At 35.0% G+C, this 27,427-nt stretch overlaps 1 protein-coding gene across 1 annotated transcript in view; it reads left to right on the forward strand.

The window, feature by feature from the left end:
• LOC127995565 (transmembrane protein 132E) overlaps nt 1–27,427 on the forward strand; it is a 328,811-nt gene that overhangs the window by 105,872 nt on the left and 195,512 nt on the right. The window lies entirely within an intron of this gene.

Consider the following 27,427-nt stretch of genomic DNA (forward strand, 5'->3'; position numbering starts at 1 on the left):
AATAAAGTACAAGTACAAACAAGTAAAACCAAACAACATATTGATATTAATTATGCTTATCACAAAGCCATTTTTGACTATTTTATTTATAATACATTATAATTTCACTTTTAGTCTGTGCTTGAGCTGTGTATATTTCCCTCCTGATTCAGATGAGACTGGTTTTTCACTGGAGAAAGCAATATTAAAAACAGAGGACTTTTTTAAGACTTGATGATTTATTACAAACACGCAGCTTTACACTACATTTATTGATCAGCGAGAGTCATGTGGATTATTTTTTTGTGGAGGTGGAGGTTTTATGCAGCATCTCTCATTTTTGGCGGCACTCATTCACTTCAGAGGATCAAGCAGAGGTGAGCAATTGATTTAATGCTAATTTCTCCAAATCTGTTCCAATAAAGAAATAAACTCATCTACGTCTTGTTTTGGCTGATAGTGAATACATTTCATTTTCAGGTGAAGAATTCTTTTAATGGGAGCTTGACTCAAGGACTTATATTGTTATCAGCTTAAATGCCACAATAATGTTCCAGTGCCTCTCACTTACAGTGTAAGTGATTCTAAAACATCTCTTGTAGAAAATTCAGCAAATTTGGAGTGATATTGCGTGATCCGCCTCTTGGTTTCATTTGAATGAGTTCATTTAAAGCCATTTCTGGGATAGAGATGATATGTGGCATAATAGAAAATTAATCATGGTCATCAGTACAGACTAAGTCCACCCCCGTTTTTATTGGGAAGAAACTAAATTAATTCCACAAAAGTAAGTTTGGGGTCTTAAACTCAGACTGATTAACTCAAGATAAATGTATTCCCCTTTTGCTTCGTTACTGTAAAACTTTGTAGAATAATCACATTAAAAAAAATGTAGAAAGAATTGATTATGCAGTACAATAAAAGGAATTGCCAAATGATGGTACTGAGGCTGGGTTTTCTTTGCATCTTCACATCCCTGAAGGACCCACATTGCTTTAAATTACAGCCCGAGTAGCAAACGATGGCAAGAGCTAATGTTCTCAGACACATGCATTTAAGAACTAAAAGGTTTTTCATCTTCTACTCTGGTTTCATTTTCCATTCATTTTTCACAAGCACACACAGCAGAAATGTACACTTTTGCATTAGATTCACAAGCAAGAACAAGACTCTTAAAGTCCGAGAAGCAGCGATTATCTGGCCTTGGGGAGCATAGGGCCATTTTATCAATTATTGAATAAATGCATTCCAAGAACATGCTTGGTTAATTGAAAATCAAACTATGCTTTGCGGTAGTATTTTGCAGTAAAGATAAAGACAATTGTGTTTGTTATATATTTGTGGTACTTGTGTAATGTAAATACTACTACTACTACTACTAATAGTTTTTAATTATGAACCTAATTAAAAAGATATTTCCTTAACAAGATAAAACAATTTGACCACAAAAAAAGAAGAATAAAATAGTAATAATTAATTCCAAATATATTCACTTTATTACTATTAATTAATTACACGTAAAAAAAAAAAAAAAAAAAAAAAAAAAAATATATATATATATATATATATATATATATAAATATATATATATATATATATATATATATATATATATATATATATATATATATATATATATATATATATATACATACATATATACAGAGCTGGGTAGATTACTTATTAATTGTAATCAGTGACTGATTACAGATTACATGAAAAAATTTGTAGTTAGTAATATAATCTCTTAGATTACATATATTTGGTAACGTAATCTGATTACTTTTGGATTACATTTAGATTAAATTTGTGCTAACCCTTATTTGATATCACATTCAGTTAGCCTAATCTTGTACTTTTTAAAAAAATATATTTAAATATAAATTTTAATTAAAAAAAGACAAAATAGCTTCTTTTTCCAAAAGTGCAATGTATAGACAGTTAATACTTACAAAACACTAACACTAATGTACCTTGCTGCTAGTGTTTGCTAGAAAACAATGAAAAAAACATCTTATGATTTTAAACCACATTTACTTATTATAAAGTTAATTTAGATACCCAATATAAAAAAATAAATAAAAAAACAACATGCAATTCACAGCAGTATCACTAATAGGTAGAATATTTAATAAAAAAAAAATGCATTGTAAGTGCATTGTAACAATGAGAAAAAGACAAACAACAACAACATTACAAAAATTAATATTAAAGAGCATGAAACTCACAACAATAACATTGTCAATACAGGGCTCGACATTAGGCTTTTACGTGTACTTGTTTTTTTTTTTTTTCTTTGTTTTTTTTTTGGCACAAATGTAATTTATTCAGAAACAGTCTCATCTGTGCTCTATCAGGTATTTCTTTAATCAATATATTTTTGATAGTTGATAGTTCAAATACTCTGCTTTATACTTTCAAATTTTGATCAAAACATTGTTTACTTAAAACAGTATAAGATCATGTTAAAATGTTTCGATGTATAAAATTCGATATATCGGTCGATCCCTAATATATATATATATATATATATATAAGGGGTGTAACAAAACGCGTATTCGTATTGAACCGTTCGGTACGAGGCTTTCGTTTCGGTACGCATTATGTATACCGAACGGTTCGTTGGACTAATTATATATATATATATATATATATTAGGGGTGTAACGGTTCACAAAATTCACGGTTCGGTTCGATACGATACACTGATGTCACGGTTCGGTTCGGTTCGGTTCGATACGTTTTAGATACAGCAAAATGTAAAAACATCTCAACTTTTCAGAATGCCGCAAGCGCACCGCGTGTCATGTGACAAGAACTAACCAATCAGCTTCATCCTTTCCCGTAACAACGTTGAGAGCTCAGCCAAGATGAAGGATCAGCTGATCATAGTTGTATATGGATTGCAATTTTGAAATAAATTTAGTAGCAGCGCTACTGCAAGCGATTTTTAGAGCTGCAAATCCATTTATCCTTCGCTGAAATTTCCGCGTCTCATGGAGAGAGCGCGTCATTGTTGCTTAGCAAAGACAGACGCCTCATGAGCGCTTCTGCCCAAGCGCTTTGGAAAGGAGGAGAAAGACGCGCTTAGCGTTTTCCATGCGTTTTTAGGCACGATATGTGAACGGCCCCTAAGGCGCTCGCTCACTCAGCACGCGCTGAAGGCTCGTTGCAAAATGTCGAATGCCTTTAACAGACCAGAAATATAAGATCCTAAAATAACCAAGGTCTGGTGTTTGGGTTGGATTCCCTGTAAGCTATAGTTTCTAAATGCTGCAGGGATAGTTTGCTGCGTGCATGTTTCTCCTTTTTTTCGTCTTTTCCCAGATAGTACTGACGCATATATCCCAGATATTCCCGCTGGTGTTTTTTTTTTTTTTTTTTTTATTCCCGCTGGTGTACCCTGTCATGTTGCAGATGCGACATACCGTTGTTTTTTTATCCACCACTCTCTTGCCATCACCATTATAGCTTAAAGGGAATCCAAAGTGCACCCAAACACCAGACCTGTTGGTTATTGGAGGATCTTCTCATTTCTAGTCTGTTAAACGCATTGGCTATTTTGCAACGAGCCTTCAGCGCGTACTGAGTGAGCGAGTGCCTGCTGAGTAGCCTAACATAAACATATAAGATGGTGTTTTTTTTTCTTCTTCGGGAGTGTCAGGGGCGTTGCCTGTTACGTTGTTTGGGTTATTTGGCTACCTTGTTGAACGCATATCATTATATTTCTCTCTCTCTCTCTTTTTTTTTTTTCAAATATAATTAATTACTCCAACGAACCGTTCGGTATACATAATGCGTACCGCGTACCGAACCGAAAGCGTCGTACCGAACGGTTCAATACGAATACGCGTATCGTTACACCCCTAATATATATATATATATATATATATATATATATATATATATATATATAAAAAGAGAAATATAATGATATGTGTTCAACAAGGTAGCCCAATAACCCAAAACGACGTAACAGGCAACGCCCCTGACACTCCCGAAGAAGAAAAAAACACCAACTTATAGTTATATGTTTATGTTAGTCTACTCAGTCAGGCGCTCGCTCACTCAGCACGCGCTGAAGGCTCGTTGCAAAATGGCCAATGCGTTTAACAGACCAGAAATAGAAGATCCTCCAATAACCAACAGGTCTGGTGTTTGGGTGCACTTTGGATTAGACATTTTGCAACAAGCCTTCAGTGTGTCCTCTGTGAGCGAGCGCCTTAGGGGCCGTTCACATATCGTGCCTAAAAACGCGTGGAAAACGCTAGTTGCGCCGCTTTCTCCTCCTTTGCTAAGCAACAATGACGTGCTCTCTCCATGAGACGCGGAAATTTCAGCAAAGAATAAATGGATTTGCAGCTCTAAAAATCGCTTGCAGTAGCTCTGCTACTAAATTTATTTTAAAATTGCAATCCATATACAACCATGATCAGCTGTTCCTTCATCTTGACTGAGCTTTCAGCGTTGTTACGGGAAAGGATGAAGCTGATTGGTTAGTTCTTGTCACATGACCCACGGTGCGCTTGCGGCATTCTGAAAAGTTGAGATGTTTTTACATTTTGCTGTATCTAAAACGTATCGAACCGAACCGTGACATCAGTGTATCGTATCGAACCGAACCGTGAATTTTGTGAACCGTTACACCCCTAGTATATATATATACACACCGTATTTTCCGGACTATAAGTCACACTTTTTTTTCATAGTTTGGCTGGTCCTGTGACTTATAGTCAGGTGCGACTTATTTATCAAAATTAATTTGACATGAACCGAGAGAAATGAACCAATAGAAAACATTACCGTATCCAGCATGAGAGGGCACTCTATGCTGCCAGAGATAGATAGAGCGCCCTCTCGCGGCTGGATATAAAATTCGATATATCGGTCGATCCCTAATGGTGAACCATTATGTTTTTATCTTTCACCACCTCAAAAGCACACATTCCCATTATTATAAAGCAATCACCTTTCCTCACTAGACCTCGGATGGTGTTGCACACAGCAGACGTCTGCTCATTTGCCCCTCTGTCCCAAGTGAAGGGGATTATTGCCTTCTCTTCCGTGCAGCAGGTCAGACCCGGGCCAGACAGGAGTGACAGCTGTGAGTGTGCAGAGGCTCCGTTGGGGCTGCTGTGCGGAAGAGCGTGAGGAACCTGTTTTTGGGGCAGATGCGGGGGGTTGATGTAAAGCTTTGCTCTCTGACCCGATCATCAGTGATTAAAAAAACGTCCCCACAGAGAATTGCTGGAAAACAAACAACAAAATGTCACAGGTGAAATGAAGAAAGACAGGTGGGCTCTGAGCTGCCAGCTCAGGGACTAGAAGGGCAGCGTGTCCTCCTGCCAAGCCATATATTTCTCTGCTCCTTTCTCTTAACCCTTAGAAAGAGCAAATTAATGTGGAATGCGGGAATACTTTGTTGTTCTTCTCTTTTAAATTAAATTTAAATAGCAGGGTACAGTTGCAACACCTTTTTTTACTTTTTATCAATAACAAGTAATAGTCTTTACATGTCTCTCTGCCTGAGAAAAATGACATGCAATCATTGGACTTTTCAACTAAATTATTTTAAAATATTAATGTCAAATTTTTCTGTTGCTGTCTGAAGTTTTGATCCCTTCTGAATTCAAACTAATTTCCATTTATAGTCTATGGTTGTTGGTTAAAAGGTACAGTGAATGACTGCTATTAACACTGCCATTTACGGAATTTATTAATAAATAAAAAGGGTCATTGTGACGAGATAAAAAAAAAAAATAATAATAATAATTCTGACCTTTTGTCTCACAATTATCTTATTGAAGTGCTGGGTTTATAGCTCACAATTTAGACCTTTTTTGAGAGAATCTCAGAACACCATGATAATATATATATATATATATATATATATATACAGTATTGTTCAAAATAATAGCAGTACAATGTGACTAACCAGAATAATCAAGGTCTTTTGTATATTTTTTTATTACTACGTGGCAAACAAGTTACCAGTAGATTCAGTAGATTCTCAGAAAACAAATGAGACCCAGCATTCATGATATGCACGCTCTTAAGGCTGTGCAATTGGGCAATTAGTTGAATTAGTTGAAAGGGGTGTGTTCAAAAAAAATAGCAGTGTGGCATTCAATCACTGAGGTCATCAATTTTGTGAAGAAACAGGTGTGAATCAGGTGGCCCTTATTTAAGGATGACATTGTTCAGAAGAACAGCGTACTTTGATTAAAAAGTTGATTAGAGAGGGGAAAACCTATAAAGAGGTGCAAAAAATGATAGGCTGTTCAGCTAAAATGATCTCCAATGCCTTAAAATGGAGAGCAAAACCAGAGAGACGTGGAAGAAAACGGAAGACAACCATCAAAATGGATGGAAGAATAACCAGAATGGCAAAGGCTCAGCCAATGATCACCTCCAGGATGATCAAAGACAGTCTGGAGTTACCTGTAAGTACTGTGACAGTTAGAAGACGTCTGTGTGAAGCTAATCTATTTTCAAAAATCCCCTGCAAAGTCCCTCTGTTAAAAAAAAGGCATGTGCAGAAGAGGTTACAATTTGCCAAAGAACACATCAACTGGCCTAAAGAGAAATGGAGGAACATTTTGTGGACTGATGAGAGTAAAATTGTTCTTTTTGGGTCCAAGGGCCACAGGCAGTTTGTGAGACGACCCCCAAACTCTGAATTCAAGCCACAGTACACAGTGAAGACAGTGAAGCATGGAGGTGCAAGCATCATGGTTGTTTCAACAAGAGAATGACCCAAAACACACTAGTAAACGGGCAAAGTCTTGGTTCCAAACCAACAAAATGAATGTTATGGAATGGCCAGCCCAACCTCCAGACCTTAATCCAATTGAGAACTTGTGGGGTGATATCAAAAATGCTGTTTCTGAAGCAAAACCAAGAAATGTGAATGAATTGTGGAATGTTGTTAAAGAATCATGGAGTGGAATAACAACTCCTCTGGAGTCTAAGGGTATTTTTGGGGCCTTGAGAAGTTTTGTCATGCCCTGACATTTGTGTTTTTTTCAGTTTCTTATAAATATCTAAATGGATAAAGTCTAATATCACTGTAATCAGCACAAACTGGGCTATAATAATATGTGAAATGCATGCATGTACATGATTGTATTTTTGAGAAAAAAAATGTTATGCATGGTTAGTGAAAAACTAAAAATGTTAAATCACTTGAATAAGGCAATAAAACACATACATAAAATTGGTTGCCGGAAAAGTTGAGAACTGGAGCTTGTAGCCTAGAATTTTTCTTTCTGAATGATGTGAAAATCATCTTGTTTACTCACTCACAGAAAACAATATATTGATTTAAATTTTCTAAAACACTTTTTGTTGTTGTAAAAAGGCCTTTTTTTAAGTTTGAGTATGCCTGGCTCAGACATTCTACTATTTTGAGTCAAATATTAATTCATGCCACTGTGACAAAGTAAAGATTCATTCAGAATTCAATAATTCAGTCGTCTTAAACAGTCTGCAGTTTGAATTGATGATCAGATTTATTCATAGTTCGAAGATTCTTATAGGTTTTGGAATTGTCAGTCTATAATAATAATGTCACAGTTCAGTACGAACTCCCTTTTCTGTTTTAAAAAGTTCCATTTTATTTAAAAGAGTGAACTTCAGGATGCATTAGCCTCTGAAATAACAGTTATCCCTTTTGCAAATGAAAATACATGATTTGGTAAGTGCAAGGTATATTAATTTTAGCTCCATTGTGAAGAAGTATTGCAGCCAGCCAGCCAGGCAATATTTTTAGTCCGTGACATCCCTTTGACAGTTTGCTTACCGTTGTGTAATCACTTTTCCTTGTTATGTAGCTACTGTACAGCACAAGGCACATATTTCACAGGGCATCTTGAAGAAATTCCACTGAGTCCTCCGACTGTTTCTTTTAAATCTCTTTTGTCTGTTGACAGACTAAAAAGGATCAGGGATCAGAGAAGCTGTTAACTCATCCAAAAGCAAGAATTTGCAGTGTAGAGTGAAGTATTGATACAGTAGGCACTGTTGGAGGTGTATATCCTTCGCACATCATCACTCTGCTCAATCTGCTGATAAAATCACAGCAAGTCTCTGCTAACTGCAGTGCATGCTCAGCGCACACATATAGACAGTCTTTCTGAAATATTTCCATCCAGTACTTTACACTTTATAAAATTACATCACGCTACAAAAGGTCATTTTTGCTGACTGGCATGAAACTAGGCATTGACCTTGTGTGAAAAGGCCTGAAATCAAAGCATATACATATGGAATATTTTACAATTCTTATATTTTTACACATGACAATTTTACATACAGCAAAAGTGTTTTGGCAGAAGGATGTATGTATGTATGTGTGTGTGTGTGTGTGTGTGTGTGTGTGTGTATGCAGTATATATTCTATTTTTAAACGTAATTTATTAATGTAAAGATTAATTTTCAGCAGTCATTACTCCAGTCATCAGTGTCACATGATCCTTCAGAAATCATTCTAATATAGTGATTTGTTCAATTATTATTTGTGCTCAGTTATCAATAATGGTTCTAAATATTATCACTGCTAAAAACACTTTATATTTGATGGAAGGAGAATTCAAAAGCATTGCATTTATTTAAAATGTATTTTTTGTTACATTTATACGTTTTTTCCTGTTTTAATCGATCAATGTAATGCATATTCGCTGAATAAAAGCAGCATATTTTTCACACACACAAAAACATACACAAAAGTATTTTAAATGATAACACTATTGCACAATATTAGTGTTTTTACTTTATTTGTGAGCACATGAATGCAGCCTTGGTGAGCATAAGAGATTTCATTGAAAGAAATGTAAAAATCGTGTCAAAAGTACTTACCTTAAAAAAGAAAAAGAAAAGATACTTTTAGGTGATTCACTAGTATTACATTCTATTGAGGTTTATATCAGGCATCATATGTGCTCGTGAAGAGCTTCTTTGTGTGTTTAGGCTTTATTGCAGCTGTGTTGACTGCAGCTGTGTGAAATTCACCCAAACACGATTAGACACTGTGGGATTAGCTTCATATTGGAACTGGTGAAAGGAAGAAATTAAAATGCCATCAGAAACAATCCCTCTAAAAATCAGGAGGCTTAGCTTAAACAAACACAATTAAGAAGTCAATTACCGCATCTGAGGTTGTTCAGCCATGTTCAGTTCTATGTGTTGCTAATGCTTTTGCGCTTTTATGTCACCGTATTATATGCCTCATATTGTGTAGGCTGAGCTGTTGTTGACAGGAGTCAATCAGGTGGCATGGTGTTGTCTCATTAAAGGTGTTGGTGACATACATGCTTGCTGTTCTCCATCATAATTAACTCACATTCTGTCTGTGCCAGTGATCACACTCAGAACAGCAGAATGTGGTAAATATGCGCAGACTGTGAGTTGCTCTGCTTCCTGGCTGGTCTTGTTTGTGTTTCTGCTGTTTTGGGCTTGGATTTTAGTTCATGTTTAATTACTAGTGATACAGCAGACACATGTCAGTTAGGACTCCAATACTTGGAAGAGACTGCGATTTGATCATGAAAATAGAATTATTGTGAAATCTTTGTAAACGGTAGAATATTTCTGACAAATCTATTTTCACTATATACAATTTTGTCACCAATTTTCTGCTCAGTTTACTTTTTTATGTTCAGTACAATTTTATTACATATAACAAAGAAGAATAGTCTTTTTTTATGAACTACTTATTTTTCTGTATGCTAAAAGAAAATCTGCACAGAGTAAACTAGCATTTTTCTACTCGTGTGTGTGTGTGTGTGTGTGTGAGATCTGCATTAAGAGTTCTGTACGTGTATTTTGTATGAATCCAACTTATTTTTTTAATTTCTATATTACAAATTTCAAGTGGGATCTACTTAGTTTTTCCAGATTAATATTAATTTATTTTAAAGTTACATGTACTCAAATTTTCTAATTAGCAATTATTTCTATTGAAAGTATAATAGTTGCAAATAGTTATTTTTTTATTATTATTTATTTACTATTTCAGCACCAGTGCTGTCAATAGAATGCCAATAGAATGTATTACACTGCATGTAGCTGACAATTTGGCCATTTGATAGTGATATTGTAAAACCTTACTGGAGGGACATAACTCAATCCCTATACCTTCAACAATGTCTGTATGGCGTTTAGGTCAGTAAGCTAAGCTTGATATCATGAAATTGGAGGATGTTTTTTGTTAACGTTCTTCAGCTCCATGAAGATCTTCTGAAAAACCTCAAAGGTATATTCCAGTTTCTTTGGATATCTTAATCCCAAAGACATAAGTAAGGCCCATTAGGTAGGATCAAGCATGTGCTACATTGCTAATACCAAAAAGGACCTTTGCTCCCTCAATGACTATTCCAGCTTGCTTCTCGAGACCTCTATCCCTGGCTTTGCTGACCACCAATAAAAAACAGTAAAGACTGTGGTAACATACCTAACCAAATAATGTTGCTTTGCTAACTTGATTTCCCTTAAGTTCAGTTTGAGTGTTCTTCTTCGTTTGGAATGCAAGGGGTTTCCAGACCATGAACATGAACATGAAGGGAAGTTATTATTTCATACTAAGTTAATAAAGCAAGGTTATTGTTTGCTGTGTGTGTGTGTGTGTGTGTGTGTGTGTGTGTGTACACAAGAGGAATGGCTGAGATTATGTAGAATTTTTGGCATGTCATTTTTTTTACTGACATTACATCTCTTTTGTGAATTCTCTAAACGCTAAGTTACATAGCTCACCAATAAAAGTTATGCATCCATAACAATTTCTAGCAATTAAGCCAGATATACCTCTAATCATTTAAGAGCATTATGCATCTATAAATCTCTATTTTACTGTGGCCCTGACAACCGCTAAGTACCTTTTTATAGCTATGGAGCACACTCCAGTCAGATGTGTGTGTTGTCTTACAGTACCCTCGATTCCCTGGGAAACTGGCAAAACCCCCTCTGACTTTGCATTTTTTCAGTTTTACATTTTGCTAAAGCCTGTAATAATGGAACGCAACCAGAGCGGCTGCAGCATTAGCTCTGATTAGACCTCGTCCTCCGCTGGTCACACGCCAGGAGGCGAGGTGCCACTGAGCACTGCTTTCTCTCTAAACTGAGTCAACTGGAAACATTTTATCTCATGCTATTAATTTATGATAGCTGCAACACATGCAATAGGAACTGGAAGGCAAATGCATTTGCATGTATTTCCCATGGGACTTCATATGCAGGGCTCTACTAATTTGGTCCAGACATAATTAACATTCTGATATGACAGAGATCATTCAATTGACTAATGTCACTGTAAATGCATATTAATTTATGCCACAGTTCATATTTAGTAGCATGCCATATCATTGATGTGAAAGCTGGTTTGTTGCCAACTTGGCCAAGATCGTATACCATCTGATTTGGTAACTTAATTAGTATATCCTGATATCATTGTTTAGCATTTATTTATTTATTTATTTTCAATATAATAAGTATTTTCCACTGTGTGAGAATGTGATGTGTTGCCTGAAAGTGCAGAATGTTTGAGTTTCTGTAAGAACCGATGAGGATTGTTCTTGTTTCAAGCAAGTACGGCTGAGCTTCTGTTTAAGTTCGCTAATCAATGATTAATTCAGTAGATCAGATTTATAATCTCTTTATGAACCTTTCGAAGTGTCAAAATGGTAGTTCCATAGACTGTCAATGGAGGGACAGATATCTCCAAAGATGAACAAAAGTCTCACGAGTTTGGAACTACACGAGGATGACAGAATTTTCATTTTTGGGTGAACTATCCCTTTAAGAGGCTGTTTTGGCCTCATGTTAACCACTGTGGTGTTTTCTTCTGAAATGGGATCAGGAACCTCCAGAACATGTACTTCTCTGGAAGTAAGAATTGATTAGTGCATTAAATTAAAATTCACTCCACATATCTTGGAACCTCACGTCTGACATCGGCCTGGAAAGAATCAAAGAGCTGATAATGTCTGAGAAGTATTTCTGGTTTGACCCAGCGGTCTATTTCTAAAAAGGTCTGCATGAGATCGGTCTCATTAGGCGGCTTGAGAGTGGGTTTAAATGAAGTAAATATAAGAGGTTCACCAGTTCTCAGCTGAGACCGGCCCTGAATGGATCGTTAGTTGTAATTAGCCAATACTTTCATTTTATAGAAAAGCCATTTTTTCGAACTGTATACAAATAAATACATTTTTATGTGAAGTCTTGCAGCACACTTCCACAAAATGTGTCACTTTAGTGGCTTAGCTTGTGGCCTCAGTAGACATGTTGACAGCTAATACTTTTTTGGTCACTGATAGCTTCATTTTGTAATTTTTTGTACCCTTACATGTACCTTATAATGACTCAACGTGGTATTTTCATTACATTACAGCCATATTTAAAATGTACTTTAAAAAAACATGAAACATATTGAATTTTCAAGATTAAGTGATATACATTTAAGGTTATTTGTGTTCAAGTATACAATTTAATTTATGGGATTTTTTACGTTTGTCAATTTAGTAGGTTTAATTTAGATACATTATTATTATTAGCAGCAGCAGTATGTGGTATCAGTGCATAATTAGTACTGTGATTGAGACATATTTCTATTCTTCCAATTAGTGCCATATGAAAATAAAGTATTCTGTACTATCAAATCTGAATTTTTAAAGCAGTGTTATATATTTCAGGTAGTTTGGGTTAATGTTATTGTTACAGTAACTTTCTTTAAAGTAAATTATAAATTAAATGACATTAAACATAAATGTAGTAAATAATGTTTTCCAGTTAAGTAAAACAATTCTTGAAAATTATTTTCATTTTATTTTCAAATTGAATTACTTTAGATATAGCCAATTAGCAGAAATGTAATATGTAAATGTAAACATACTAACTATCTAACCTTTTTTTTTCCTCATAAGAAATGTATATAACATATATAAAACCTGTAGCATAACAAATTGTCTTCTTTTTTTGGTGACAACCAGACCTGATCTCAACTTTTTTTTTTTTTTTTTCACATACCTAAAATGTCAGATATGCGTCCCTGCAATTAGACACAACTTCAGGTTCATCTGTAAATCAGCTTATGGAGGTCGCCGATTGTGATCTGACTCAAAATCTCTTGATTTAAACATTCTTTGTTGCATGTCCCAGTCCCTTGTTGTTATCATAAAAGTGAATGTCAGATCGTCTCCCGCTGTTCTGTCTTATCTGGTGGATTTAACCATCTGGCCTTGGCATGATTACAAACCCATCCAAATCTTTTGTTGTCTGCAGTGACAGAATCTCCAGTGCCTTCATATGACAACAGCATCCAAGAGTCCCTCAATGAATATTAAATCTGAGTTGAAGGAGTGAGAGATTACTTAAGCATGAGTTGGTGACATTTACGGAAAGAGGGGTTTATATGATTGTGTGTGTGTGTGGGGGGGGGGGGGGGGTTATATTAGAGTCTCCTTTAGCAAAACGTAACATTTTTCCATTCATCTGGCTTCCCTCGCTTCTAAAAGCGCTTAATTACTCTCTATTTTGTGCTGGCTGTCACCTCTACTTAGCCTTGTTTAAAGCATACATCTCCTGAGGTTATTGTTAGCCTTTAGCACATCTGTTTAGTCTCAGAAGTTCTCATCCTTTAACTCCTCATGGGAAAAAAAAAGACTAGAAACAGTTGTCTGGGCAGAAGGAGTTGTCTGGGCAGTGTGTCTTCATTGCTTGGAGGCTGAGTTTATTAGCAAGTCTCTCTAATTTGGATCCAGGATTAGCATCCAAGCCATGATTTTCATTGCACTCTGGTCAATTTATCAACTTGGCTGTCTGTGTTAGAGTGTTTTGCACTTCTTATTGACCAACAAAATGTTCATTGCTCCAATTAATGATATAAATGTGGATTCCCCCCCCCCTTCCCAGTAGAAATGCATTTGGTGATGAGCAAATGTTAAGTATCAAATGCAACAGTCCTTATGACTTTAATGCTAGAATCCAAGTCTTCTGAAGCCAAATGTTAGATAATCAGTGAGAACGTTTTGATGTTTCATAATGAGGAATGCAGTCTGTGTGATTTAAATATGTGTAATTAACATTTGGCCCAACATGATCCGTTTTAAGGCACCAGTGACATAATTAATGTTAAAAGGAGCATGTCTCTGATATGAATATATTAAATCATGAAAGATTAATTTTTCTCATACAATGATGTCATATAGCTTCAGAAGACATGGATTATCAAACATATCACTCGTATGGACTATGGCGTTTCGACTAACTCTTGTCACCATTTACTTATGGGAAGAAAAACGGCAGCTTGAAAATGCTGCTAAACCTCTCTTTTTGGAGTCCACATGGAGGAAGGAGTATAATGCTTTAGAACAACACAAGATGGGCAACTGAGGCATTGAATGAAATGAAATATTCATTTTTCATTCATGGTGATCACCAAGGTCTTGACCTTGCTGTGAAGACCTCACTTTTTCTCTTTATCTCTCTCTCTGCCATGGGTAAGCTTTGTAGGTTAATCTGATGAAACTGGAAAAAGCTGAGCATGCATCGCTAACCAGCTTTTCTCTTGCAGCAGTTCTTGCCCCCTTTTATTATTTTCTCTTTTTCCAATTGGTTTTATCCTCTTCTTCTTTCATATTTCCTCTTTTCAGCAGTAACTTTCTCAGTTGCTGTTTGCCCTGATCCCTCTCTGCCCCACAACCACATCACCCAACTGGGGGTCAAACATTTAGATTCAGGCAATAGGCCAAGCCCTAATGCATTTTGCATGAGCAAGTAATGATCGAATTACTTTTAGAGGCAATGCTATATGTATTGTGACTGAGCACCTCTGGCTAAAATAGTGGTGTGAAAATTCTATGATCTTTACTTTATTGACTGCCACATGGTGTTATGTGTCCTGCAGGCTCGCCACCATCACTAGCAGACCCACTTTTGGAAGGTCTGCCAGTCAATAAAAGCCTCATTTATTTGCATGATAAGGAAATAAAGTCGCACCGATCGACAGCAGTCTAGACATGACACGCGGTGATGACAGTTTTACATTCGGAGATGTATTACGCTCTGTCCTCATCCCTACTGGGTGAATTTGCTGTTATGAGGGGATGGCTGAGTTAAAAATTAATAATAATAATAATAATAATAATAATAATAATAATAATAATGGACAACTGCAGTCTCTAAAAGCCACCCTCTCATTGTGAAATTGATTTGTGAACACTCCCAGTTTTTCATCTATATATTAACTGTCATATACAAACATCCATTTTCATTAAAAAAAAAAAAATAATAATAATAAAAATAAAAAAGATTTATTACAAAGAAAACTACATCTGTGTGGGTTGTTCTCATTGGTATAAATATCACTTGACTTGTATCATTATTATTATTATTATTATTATATTCGTTATTATTGAGAAATGTACAGTAAATGTTTGAGAAACCCACTATATATCATTCATCAATTTTGGTCATTTTATTGCTATAGTAATACATCATATTATTGATATAATTATAATATTAATAATAATCTAAATAAATATATACACAAGTAATATGAAGTTTCTGAAATATTTATATTAATGTTAACATACAGTAAAATTGCTACTACTGGTACTACTACTACAACAACTAATAATAATAATAATTGTTGTTGTTATTATTATTACTATTATTTATCTTGGACACAAAATTTGTGATTGGCGTTGCAACACTTGCTGCTTTTGTGAAATACAATAAAATAATAAAATAACAAAAAAAATCAATTTTCTTAATTCAAGAAAATCACCATAATGAATAAACAATGCACTTTACCTAGACTCAATGCCTTTAATAACTAGTAAAAAAAAACACAAAAAAAAAAAAACACAAATGAAACCAGTAAAATGTAACGATTACAAATGTTGCAATTGGTCATAATTCTTTTGTACGTGTCCTGTGTGCATTTTAATTTCTACACATTTTGTGTGCTGTAGATAAGGAAAATCTATAAAGATTCTCAAGCAATTCCACTAATGTAGCTGTTCATGAGCCAACAAGCTTGTGCAACAGAACTGCATTACCCATCATTCTCAGTGGCAGCAAGAATGGAAATCATGAGTGAATATTAAAGCATCAATTACACTCCTGACTTGCATCCTTTACTCTTCATTTTGTTGCATTAGCACTAAAACAGCCTGAATTCATAAGTAAGTGAAAAAGAGAGAATAAATATGACTTTGCCAAATACATCCATTTTATTTTGACCACAGTTACTTGAAAGCACATTATGTCGCAATTACCACTTATGGACTTATGAATAGCATCGTCCCAGGAGAACTTGAAGGCAGCACAAGTATTCAGTCTGAATATCTGAAATGTCTGCTTTTGTTACAGTAGCTCAGGCATCTTTATTATTTCCACGGAGCTGGGCCCCATTAGGAGAGGCTGAGCAAACTTCCAAAGGGGCCTCGAGATGACAAAAACGATTTAAATTAAAAGGGCAAAAAAAAAAAAAAACATTAAAATAAGCTAAAGCTGTAATAATAATAATATTTCTTATTTTAGTTCTCCCTCTAAACAACATTTTTTGAAAACCTGGATATATGAAGGAGCCCAAATATAAAAGTATGATTTCTGGACCCTGAAACGTTATGCAAATTAATAAAATCTTAAAACTCCTTGGACCGTTTTATGAATATGCATTTTCTAGCTATGCCAAGCTGTAAAATATTTAACCAGGAAGAAGTTGTGAGTAAAAATCCTTAGTGAATCACAAATGACTTGAAATCTCATGTAAATTCATTGGTTAAGAAGAGTGGGAACCTAAAAGAACCTTCATCTGTTAAAACATCCGGGATCCTCAAATTTATGGAAAAGGAGTTTTGAGTCTTTGAATATTGTTGTGGACAGAGGAGGGTCAAAAATGAGTTGACAGTTATAGAGAATTCTATACAAAATTCCTCTGATTTAAAAGTTTCCTTTGTCAAAAAATACTGTGGTTACAGTAATTTTATCTGGTGGTGATATCATGTAATTTTGACATACTCTATATCACGGTATTAATTGATTACTATATTTATATTGTATTCCAAGGTAATTTAAAGTAAAGTATTCCATGGTCAAATTTCCATTTTGGAAATTCAATGTCAGAAAAGGATGCAATGGTAACATATTCAAAAAACCAGTTATACTACGGTCATTTATGTCGTTTAAATGATTATTATTATTTGTTTGGCTTGATCAAAATAATGCAAAAAACTCTGAACACCTGTATCTGTCTACTTTCAGTTAGTTTGCTGCGCAATTTTGCACTACATTTGTTGTTAATTAAAATGTCTGAAATACATCAGTCAATTCCTCCTGGAGTATTTATATACAGGCACAATTTTCAAGTGCTCTAATTTACCTAGGTAGAAGCTCAATTGAAATGTGCGTAATGTTGTGTGACACTTTAGTATGACATTAAAATATATTTATTTTTTACAACAGATGCTATGAAGTCATGTCAGTGAGCCAGACTGAAAATGACTGCTAAAATACATTTGAGATGCACTTAATTTTTTATAAAGTTTTTATACACATACGTGCAGTGCATCATTTTGCTTTGTTTACAGTGTGAAAATGGTTTCGTAGTGTAGATTTCAGATGTCATATGTGGCATAAAGAAATAGAGAGTGTCTCTATTTTCTTCTCCTGAAGTTGGCAGAAACTAAAACTGTTCTTTTAACTACGCAAATTGTATAAATCACTTGTTCGTATGCCAGCCTATCACAGAAAACAGCTTGCCAATTATGGGGATTAACAGAATAGGATTTAACAGACAATCTTCATTTTTTTGGAGTCTGGGGTCTGTTGGTGAGAAGTAGGCCTATAGCAAATCCCCAGCGCTGAGGATGTGAGATACATGATGATTGTCTGCGTCTACCAGCTTTGCATGATCAACAAAACATGGACTGAATACAGATGAAAGCCTAGAGTAAAAGAAGTGCTCTGGTGAAGGAAGATATCAAGGCTATTACGAAAAAACACCAGGGCAATGCTAATAGTGTTAGTTTGCAGGTTTTCCTTTTATATCTATCTATCTATCTATCTATCTATCTATCTATCTATCTATCTATCTATCTATCTATCTATCTATCTATCTATCTATCTATCTATCTATCTATCTATCTATCTACTATCTATCACCAGGTCAAAAAAGGACACTATAAAAGTGTTCAAGTAATTGAAACATTGTATTTTAAGGTGTATATAGTTATAGAATAAAGAATTAAAGTCATTATTCACTGATAATCTTGCTCTCCAGTAAGCAGATAACTGCTTCATTTGGATTACTTGGAAGCCAGAACCAAGTCAGTCCAATTTATGAATAGAGTCAGATGTTCTATTTGGTTCACTGAAAATAAATGGCTCAAAACGAAATAAAAGCAATATGTTTACAAATCAGGCTGATCTTGTTCTCAAGTTTCACCCATTGCAACAAATAAGACTTTATTGGGATCTGTGGTTCCATGAGGAAACTTTAACATCAATGTATCCCTTCCGTTTGCACAAGAGTTTCTTTATAGTGGAAAAATAGTCCAGAAAGGACACAATTCTTCATAAACAAGAATTCTTCATAAACATATCTTAAAAGTGGTGCAATAGCTTGTACACTTAATTTTGTCTTAAGACACAATGAAGAATTAAAGTAATTATTCACTCCATTGAGTCAGCGAGTCAAGAGCCTTGTCAGTTCCGTCTATGAATCGAGTCAGAATTGTGAATCAGACCTTGTAATTATTTTTTTTAATTGTTTTTTTTTTTTTTTTTTTTGATGAATTAGATGGTGGTATTTGTCAGATTAGCAGATATTTTTTATATTTAAAATGTTATTAGAAATTATAAAATTTTCCTAATGAAAATTACACAAAATGGTAAATTATAATTGTAAGATTTATAGATATTATACATTTTCTGGAACCTTTGTATTTAAGACAATAGATGGACAGATGGATGGGATGCATGTATGCAATTAATAGTGAATAACACCCATTGTGAGAAGGAATGATGACCAGGATATGTTTATTCTGCAGTGTTCTTAAATCTCTTTACCCAGGATGGATTGAAGTCTGGCTGTTGTTTGGGGGTGGTCGGCAGATCCTGGCTACCTGATGCATTCTGCAACTCAAAGAAAGCCTGTCGGCGAGACAGACTGTCATACAAGTCGCTTTGTACATGCTCTCTGGGGCCTGTGGCTACAACTAGAATGCTTTTACAGTTCAGAGATTAAATTTACCTGCTGGGAAACCAGTGGAGATCAATAAACCTGCGGCATGCGCAATAACAGCCTGAGCTTGAAGCTTAAGCCCAATTGAGAATGTCCTTGACATGAAACATTCTGCTAGCACTCCAGCACATTTCTTTTCATTTAGCGCGGTGATGACTCGAAACAACTCAGCAACCGTTCTTTCTTTTTTCCTCTGCCAGTAGCCGTCTTGTTGTTCATCTAGCTATATTTACACTGGCGCACGACTGTTAGTAACTACTTTGTCAATAGCATCAGGAAAGACAGCTGTTGTGCTCGTGTTTTCAAAAATTTAATGATGCACATTGTCTGAAACTGGGAAAAAGGGCTTTTCTGTCTGTTGCATTAACTGCAGAAAAAAAAAAAAATCTTTTGAATTAATGTATTGCAGTGTATTGGTATTTATTTACAGAATATGAATAGAGAGAACCATGGTGTGGGAAAACTAATATCAGAAATTGATATCAAGAAGTTAATAGTTCATAGGTTTTGAAAGTTTGTATGTTATCGAGTGTTCAGAATGCTAGATGCACTACCGTTGATGGCGACTGTCATAAAGCGAGCTCTGCTGAATAACTAATAGCGACAGAATCGTTTATAAATGTCATGCTTATCTCTTATTCTGACCGCGTTGTGCTTTCATCTTGATTTTAAATTGAGTTTCTAAAGGAGGCTATGACTTTTCCTCTTCTGAAGTGTGGATGACAAACAAAAAGCAAAAAGATCAGAGGGTATTTGTGTAGTTGTGGCTGCACTATTACTCACATCCTGTCATCCCGACTGCTTATTATTTCCGTTTTTCCATGAAACATAAAAGATGTTAGGCAGAATATTCTGTTTTCCAAATTTGAGCAATATATTTATACTGCCAACCTCCAAAAAAGGACACACACACACACACACACACACACACACAAAAAACTACAGGCTAACTGTTATTCGGTCAAAGATGTTTTATGGATGAATGTATTTATGTATGTAATTATTTATTTTTTCCTGTCCCATCTAATCATTTCATTTCTGAATTAATATAAATGTTTATTTTTATTATATTTTTAGCACATAAGTTCAAAATAAATAATACAATTTCCCTGATATAATAATTAAAATATATATATATATATATTTCCTCCTCCAGAGTGTTAGATGGCAAACAGATCAAGCAGATAAAGTAAAGTATTTATTGCACACTCATATCTATGGAAACGAACAGCTCGAATATGTCAATCTTCAGTTCCTATAAAAAATTGAAGCAACCGGTATTGTTTGCTTATTAGTATCCAGTGATAGTGTTTAGTGATTTGTTTATTAGATTTTACAGCACATTGTTGTTTTCATCTGAGTTTCATTTGCATTATTTGAATTAGTTCCGGTATGTTATATTCCATTGCATAATTCATCTTTTCTCCAGGTTATTTAATATGTGTAAAAACTCGTGAAGTTCACTAACGAGCACCTTTACTATGTTCAAACATTTGACTCGTAATTTTGAAACAGCAGAAATTTTAATTAGTCAGTCAGAAAAGTTGTTCAACCAGACTAAGTTAATAAGAGCCGGCCAAAGGTCACGGCCCGGAGTGCAACGAGACGCAATTGATGCAACACGAGGGAGCTCAGGCAAGGCGAAGGAATTGTCCTCATTATCAGACACCTTTTACTGCCTCTGCTCTTCATTCCCTGGAGAGGCCAATTAGCTACAGAAGAAACTCGTTTGTTTGCGGGATTTGGTTTGTTGTGCGCTAGAAATTGCAGCTAATCTGATTGGTTAACTGGGCCATGGCTGGTACACTGAAGAAATGCACTTGAAAATGCAAGTAATTGCAGCATGACTCTTTCATCGTGGCTCAGAAGATATCAAGCTATGATTGCTTTCCTGAAAAAGCTTCCCTGTTTTTTTTTTTTTTTTTTTTTTTTTTCATCATTATTTTTTTATGCATTTGGCAGACACTTTTGCCAAAGTGAATTGAAGTGCATTCAAGGTATCAATTTTATCAACCTGTGACCTTGCCGCAAGTAATGCTCTATCAGTTGAGCTGCTGAGAAAGACATAATCATTGGTGCTGAAATAGGACGGGATCGAGATGTTTCTGATTTTAATGCTACGTCTTATACCGTGTATTAAATTTATGTTGGGTTTTCTAAAGGTTATCTAAACTTTTTGACATTTACAGTGAGGATAAAAGACACTTAATTTGGTGAATTGAAATTAAGCGAAGTGAAATGAGGCATTAGTTATTAACATTATTTTGCTGTAGTCAACAACAACAAAAGTGTTAAAGCAAAATATATAGGCTTTTAATTTTTCACGCAAAGAAAGTTAATAAGGACTCAACCAAGCCATATGATAGGTTTACATGACGACAAACAGGTTTAAATATAAGAAATTATTTACTAAAACTCTTGCCTCCTGAAATTGCTTTACATTTTTATGCTTTTCACATTTAAGTCAAACGGGGAACAGAAACTCCATCCATGCAGGTTTGGGACTAATGAGGGGGAGTCTATATAATTCATGGCAGAATTTGAATTTTTGGATGAATTACCTGAAACCAGCTTTACCAGAATTAGTTTGTCTATTAGTCAGTCTTTGACTAAGGACTAACTAGGAGAACATCAAAATTCACGATTGTCTTGACAGGGGTATTTGTCAATAATTACTCTAATATTTGGTGGTAATGATGCATATTGTTGGATCTAGGTATATTTTTGCAATTGCATCTTTTCAATCCCTTATATCCAACAAAAATGGTTATTTATTCCTGCCGGTCTTGAATATATGATTAAAAAGTTTGTTAGTATCCATCTCAGGTCAGTTTATGTCATGGTAACTGCAGTGAGAACTGGAGTAAAGTGAGAAGGAAACCAAAGTGATGTGTGGGATTGAGTTCTGGGTAAAAAAAAAAAAAAAAGGTGAGTGAGTTTAGCCTATAGCTTGACCTCTGAGCTGTTGTTTATGAGAATAGCACCAGGCTGCACTGCTTCGATGGACTGAATGATATCATCCTCTCAAAACATTTGTCAGGAAAGATGCTTTGAAACTGTAGCTTGTCAAACTACAAGCTGTTTAAATTCTAAATACCAAGGCTACATTCAAGCTTTACTTAAAGTATTTAGTCACTACATGTTTCTAATTAAAGTAGCTAGTTACACTGAATTTATTTTAGGGGCAAAAGAGCACTGCAGGACAAGGAAATGGCTTTTTGCACTTATGGTTTCACCTAAATGCATCCATCTTCGCGAGAATCATTTGTGGTCCAGCTTCACCAACAGGAGTGAGTTAAGGTTTTTAAATGTATCTTTGCCAGTCCCCTTGCCTAATAATGTACTATTTCACAAGTTTTACGATGAATCCGGCTGAAGTAAACCTTCTCTCTGAGAGAATTTTGTATGTAAGGGGCGGGGTCAGCAGAGCTCATTAACATTTAAAGGAAAATGCTTCAAAATGGATTGCTTACCATTGAGAAGTTTTAACCAAACTATGTTACAGATTTTTCATTAAGATCCTAAAGAATCATATCAACTTATTGACCCCTTTAAGTAACATCAGTGATTAATACAAGCTCAGTATATTTTAAAATTGTATTCCATTACATAAAATACATCAGTTATGTTTTTTTACATGTCTTCAAAAAAGAAGTTGTTGGGAATATTAAACGTCATCACGCCAAGCTCATCTCCTCACTTGTCCACTTATAAAGCCTTTTTGCCATTTTATCTATGCTCCTGGGAAGACTTTAACTCAAACTTTCCAATTTTTAGATTTTAAAGCGTTGGCAGAAGATTATTTGTGGTGATGCTGAAATCATGTGACCGTGGTGAAGTTTGTTTACCACGTTTTTTCTCTCGGTGGGTTAACCTACAAAAATCACTGCATCACTTTATTCAACTTTAATTATCTAAATTATAATTTATTCAAAACTTAACAGCAGTGATAAACAGCAGTATTAAAAAATTCTAATGAAAACATTTTCACCCTACATCACTTCACTCTAAACAGCTTGTTAGTGGAACTCAACAGAAATGTCTAGTTATCACCAAACGCTGCGAACCTCAAATTGACAGATACTTTACATCACTCTTCACTTCTCCTCTCTGAAAAGAGTGGTTTATTCCGGGTGACTGAACTCATGTAACCTTTATGGGATTTTGAAATAATTGACTGCAAATGACACCGTGCCAATTATTTTCTTTATAATGAGGGGAAGCTTTCTGTTTTCTTGTTTGTTTATTTGCTAGCAACTTGTATAAACATGCAATTAGCCATACAATGCATTTTTGTGCTGTTTTGATATTCTAATTCAATGTGCAACTGCTAATATGACATTCTGCCAGACTGACTTTAGATAGCCTTGTAAGCAGCTCATCTTTTTGTAATTGATATATATATATATACACAGAGCGATATGCACTTTGGGAAGAATGTCCCAATGATGGTGTAATTAAATTTAACACATTAACACCTAAATCATTACAAGCACAATAACCCTCAGCCACTGTCAGACGAGCTACAAGCGGCGCCTACAGTCTCTCTTTTGGTGCCACAGGAATAAAAGCCTCTTAATGTGTAATTCTGAATGCATTCATGGTGAACGCGGTACACCTGAGTCCGAATGAGCTGAAGGAACCAAAGACTGCGTTTAGACGTACCTTACAATCTCATCAGACAGACGTGTACATGAAAGCTGGTGACTCACCTGTGTCCGGCGCTGCTGCGTTATTGCATTCTGATGTTCTTTTCCACCCTGTTTATTCTTCTCAAATCAGTACAAACAGGAGGTGAGCATGATTCACTAACGGGCTGCCAGGCTTTGAGATTACACAGCTTTCAAGTTGTGGCCTACATTTTCATCTCAAATTGGAAATTGTATGTTGTACACAATATGTTGACACGTTTCAGAGAAAGCAGAGAACCAAAATGAGAAACCGCACAATCCAGAATGAAGGACATGAATGTGGATGAGTGTATTAGAGGGAGATTACACTGAGAGGCACGATGCCCTCTGTATGACCAAATGTATACTCGGGCTGTGGAGAAAATGGCAAAGGTGAAAGCTTAGCGGAGATTATGCAGAGCAGGTTCAACAGTGTGCCAGTGGAGCTTTGAGAAAAATGATTCGAGGGATTTGATGAAGAAAGAGGCGGCTGTTGTTTCACTTGGGCTGGTTTTGGATGCCAGACGTGTGCTCGTGTTTGGTGGCGGCAGGTTTCTGGTGCTTTGATCTATTACAGGCTCCACTATAATAATGAATGGCGTGTATTTCCATAATTGGATTAGATGCATAGCTCGCCCTTACATCACTGTCCCTCTACATCACTCACTGTCAAAGAGCAGACGTGGCAGATTAAAATATTGCCTGTGCTGTTGCAACCTAACGTGAGCAGTGGACAAAATGTGTAATGGCTTCAGCATCAATAATGGATAAGTATCACTGAAAAAGCTTTGCCTACTCTAATGCATAATTCAGTTCTGCACCAGCATGGAGATGGACGGTAATTAGCTGTCCAGTGCCCTATGGAAGTAAAGGTGCTCAGGGTCAGATTGTACTACACTTCCATCTTAAAGGTCGAGTGTTAGACTGGCCCACCAAGTTGTGAATTTTGGTCATGGAAAGTGGTGGTGTTAAATTTCACCAACAATTAGCATTCTGTCATTCCAAACCAAAATGACTGTATTGCTTTCATGGAGAGAAGTCTCTTTTTCCATGGAGCATGGAAGAAAGGCTCAATATCCGCTTTGGATCAAAGAGATGATGTTCGTATATTTAGGATGGGTTAACTTATCTATTAAAAAATGCATAAAATTGCTATTCATATGAGTGTTACTTTAGTACCTTTAAATACTGCTATTGTATTCATTAAAGGTGCAGTAAGCGGTTTCTGAGAAATGCTGTTGATATTTGAAATCATCGAAACAAACACGACCCCTAACCAAAAAAATCACACCCCATCTTGCCTCCGCCCCCAAATTTCTGAACATGCTGTTCAACACAGGCACCTCCCCCATCACTACTGGACACGCCCCTTACAGATGATTGGCTACAAGTGTGTTTTGGTGCTTGGTCTGATCCACTTTCAACAGCTTTACTATTTTGTAATTTGGCTTTTTTTTCATATTTTTTATATATTGTTTTTCCTTTTGTAGTAATTTTATTACTACAACTATTTCTAGTAATTTTTTAGTATTTTTTAAATACTTTTATTTAACTTAATTTTATGGATTTTAGTAGTGCAACAGACTTATTTAAATTTAATTTAGTTTCTTAGGCAAGATTATCGAAGAAAAGAAAAGTTTTATCTTTAGTTTTAGTCAAACAATAAGCACTGTGCAATAACCTGATTACATCTCTTCTATTATGGGCATGTTTTTAATTAATACTATTACTATTATTATTACTATTATTATTATTATTATTATTATTAAAAACATACTAATAGAAGAGGTGTATATAGGTTATTGTACACAGTACTTATTGTTTAATTGTTTAACATTATTCATTTAAATAATAAAGATGTGTGCATGTTATTAATAATTATATGATAATTAATTAAATATTGATAAAATGTTTTAATTATTATTTTGGTTGGTTGGCTTGACAGTTTCACCAAATTCATTTTTTCATTAAATTTCAATTTCAAAATGTTTTCTTTAACATGGACACTCTTATTAGTCATTGACCTCTTCACCAAAGTCAGAAAAGTGCCTGTCCTAGTTATTCTGCTGCATTCATCATATACACAATTTGTTTGCATACAGCTGGAAACAAAATGCACACACCACAAAAGAAGGAGGTGAGATCATTCATTGCATCTAAGATGAACACAGGTTTAAACATATTGAAGCATAAAGGACATTTGAGAGCTGGGATCATCATTGAATATATTCAGTTTGTACTTCACAAAAGTGACACGAGGGTGAGCAGATGATGAAAGAACTGTCATTTTTGCTTGAACTATCCCTTTAAAGAAGCACAGACTGAAGCTCTGTGATTAAAGAGAGTCTGTGTACAGCCGTGTTCTGGTTCCTTTTATCTATCTCCCAGAGGTGAGAAGTATAAGCCCAACAACTTTGTTCTTCAAGTGTGAGAGAAATATTTAATGGAAGAGATATTTTACTGAAGCATGGCAATCATCAAACTAATTAAACGAGGCATTAAGTGAGGGCATTAAGGTAATAGCATTTAAGCTGTAGAGAAAAGGTCATACTTTTCTTATATTGCAATCAAGATTAGTGAGACAAAGGAGATAAAACAAATAAATGACAAGAAAAAAAAAGTGAATTACCTTGGAAAGCTGTGCAATTATGACTGCTGTTTCTGCATACTGAATGTTAGTATCAAACATAAAGCTGAAATGCACCCTACTGCTTCACAATCTGCTATATTTTGTTTCCAGGTTCCACGTTTCAAGCTTGACAGATATAGGCTGTGTTCAGAATTCAGAATGTTCACTGCATTCTGCCTTATGTTATGATTTAGATAGTATGTGATTGCAAGAAGAAAAAAAAAAAGTTCAAATAAAAATGATCACAGTTTTAATCAAATTACTTTCTAAACTTTTGGCAGTGTGATGAAATAATGAGACAAGAAGATATTAAACTGAATATTAAAGTTGAGACGTTGCACTTGATATAGATCTCGGCACAAGGGAGACCATAGCTAATATTAATATTCATTAAAAACGAAGGTATCTAGCTAAATTAATAAATTAATGGATGGATGGATGATGGATGACGATCATGTATCGACATAAATTTTTCATCACTTATCATCTGTATTGTGGGATAAAATTATATTACAGTATATAAGTTTAATGTACTATTATTGTATGTGGCTTGCCACATTTTTACACTTCAGTACAGGTTTCAGTAATTTTTTATATCTCCATTTAGCGTCATTGTATTTTTTAACTGTAGCTTTAGTAATACATTATAATATATAATGCATAACATATGTACATATTTAAAATTAAATTAAATTAAATTAAATTAAATTAAATTAAATTAAATGCATTTAGCAGACGCTTTTATCCAAAGCGACTTACACTGCATTCAGGTGCTAACATTTTTTACCTAACATGTGTTCCCTGGGAATTGAACCTACAACTTTGTGCTGCTAACGCAATTCTCTACCACTTGAGCCACAGGAACACTATATAAATAAATATATTTTATAATATTTATATTTTTATATTT

The sequence above is a fragment of the Carassius gibelio genome, chromosome A5, assembly GCF_023724105.1.
Source record: "Carassius gibelio isolate Cgi1373 ecotype wild population from Czech Republic chromosome A5, carGib1.2-hapl.c, whole genome shotgun sequence".
NCBI lineage: Eukaryota > Metazoa > Chordata > Actinopteri > Cypriniformes > Cyprinidae > Carassius > Carassius gibelio.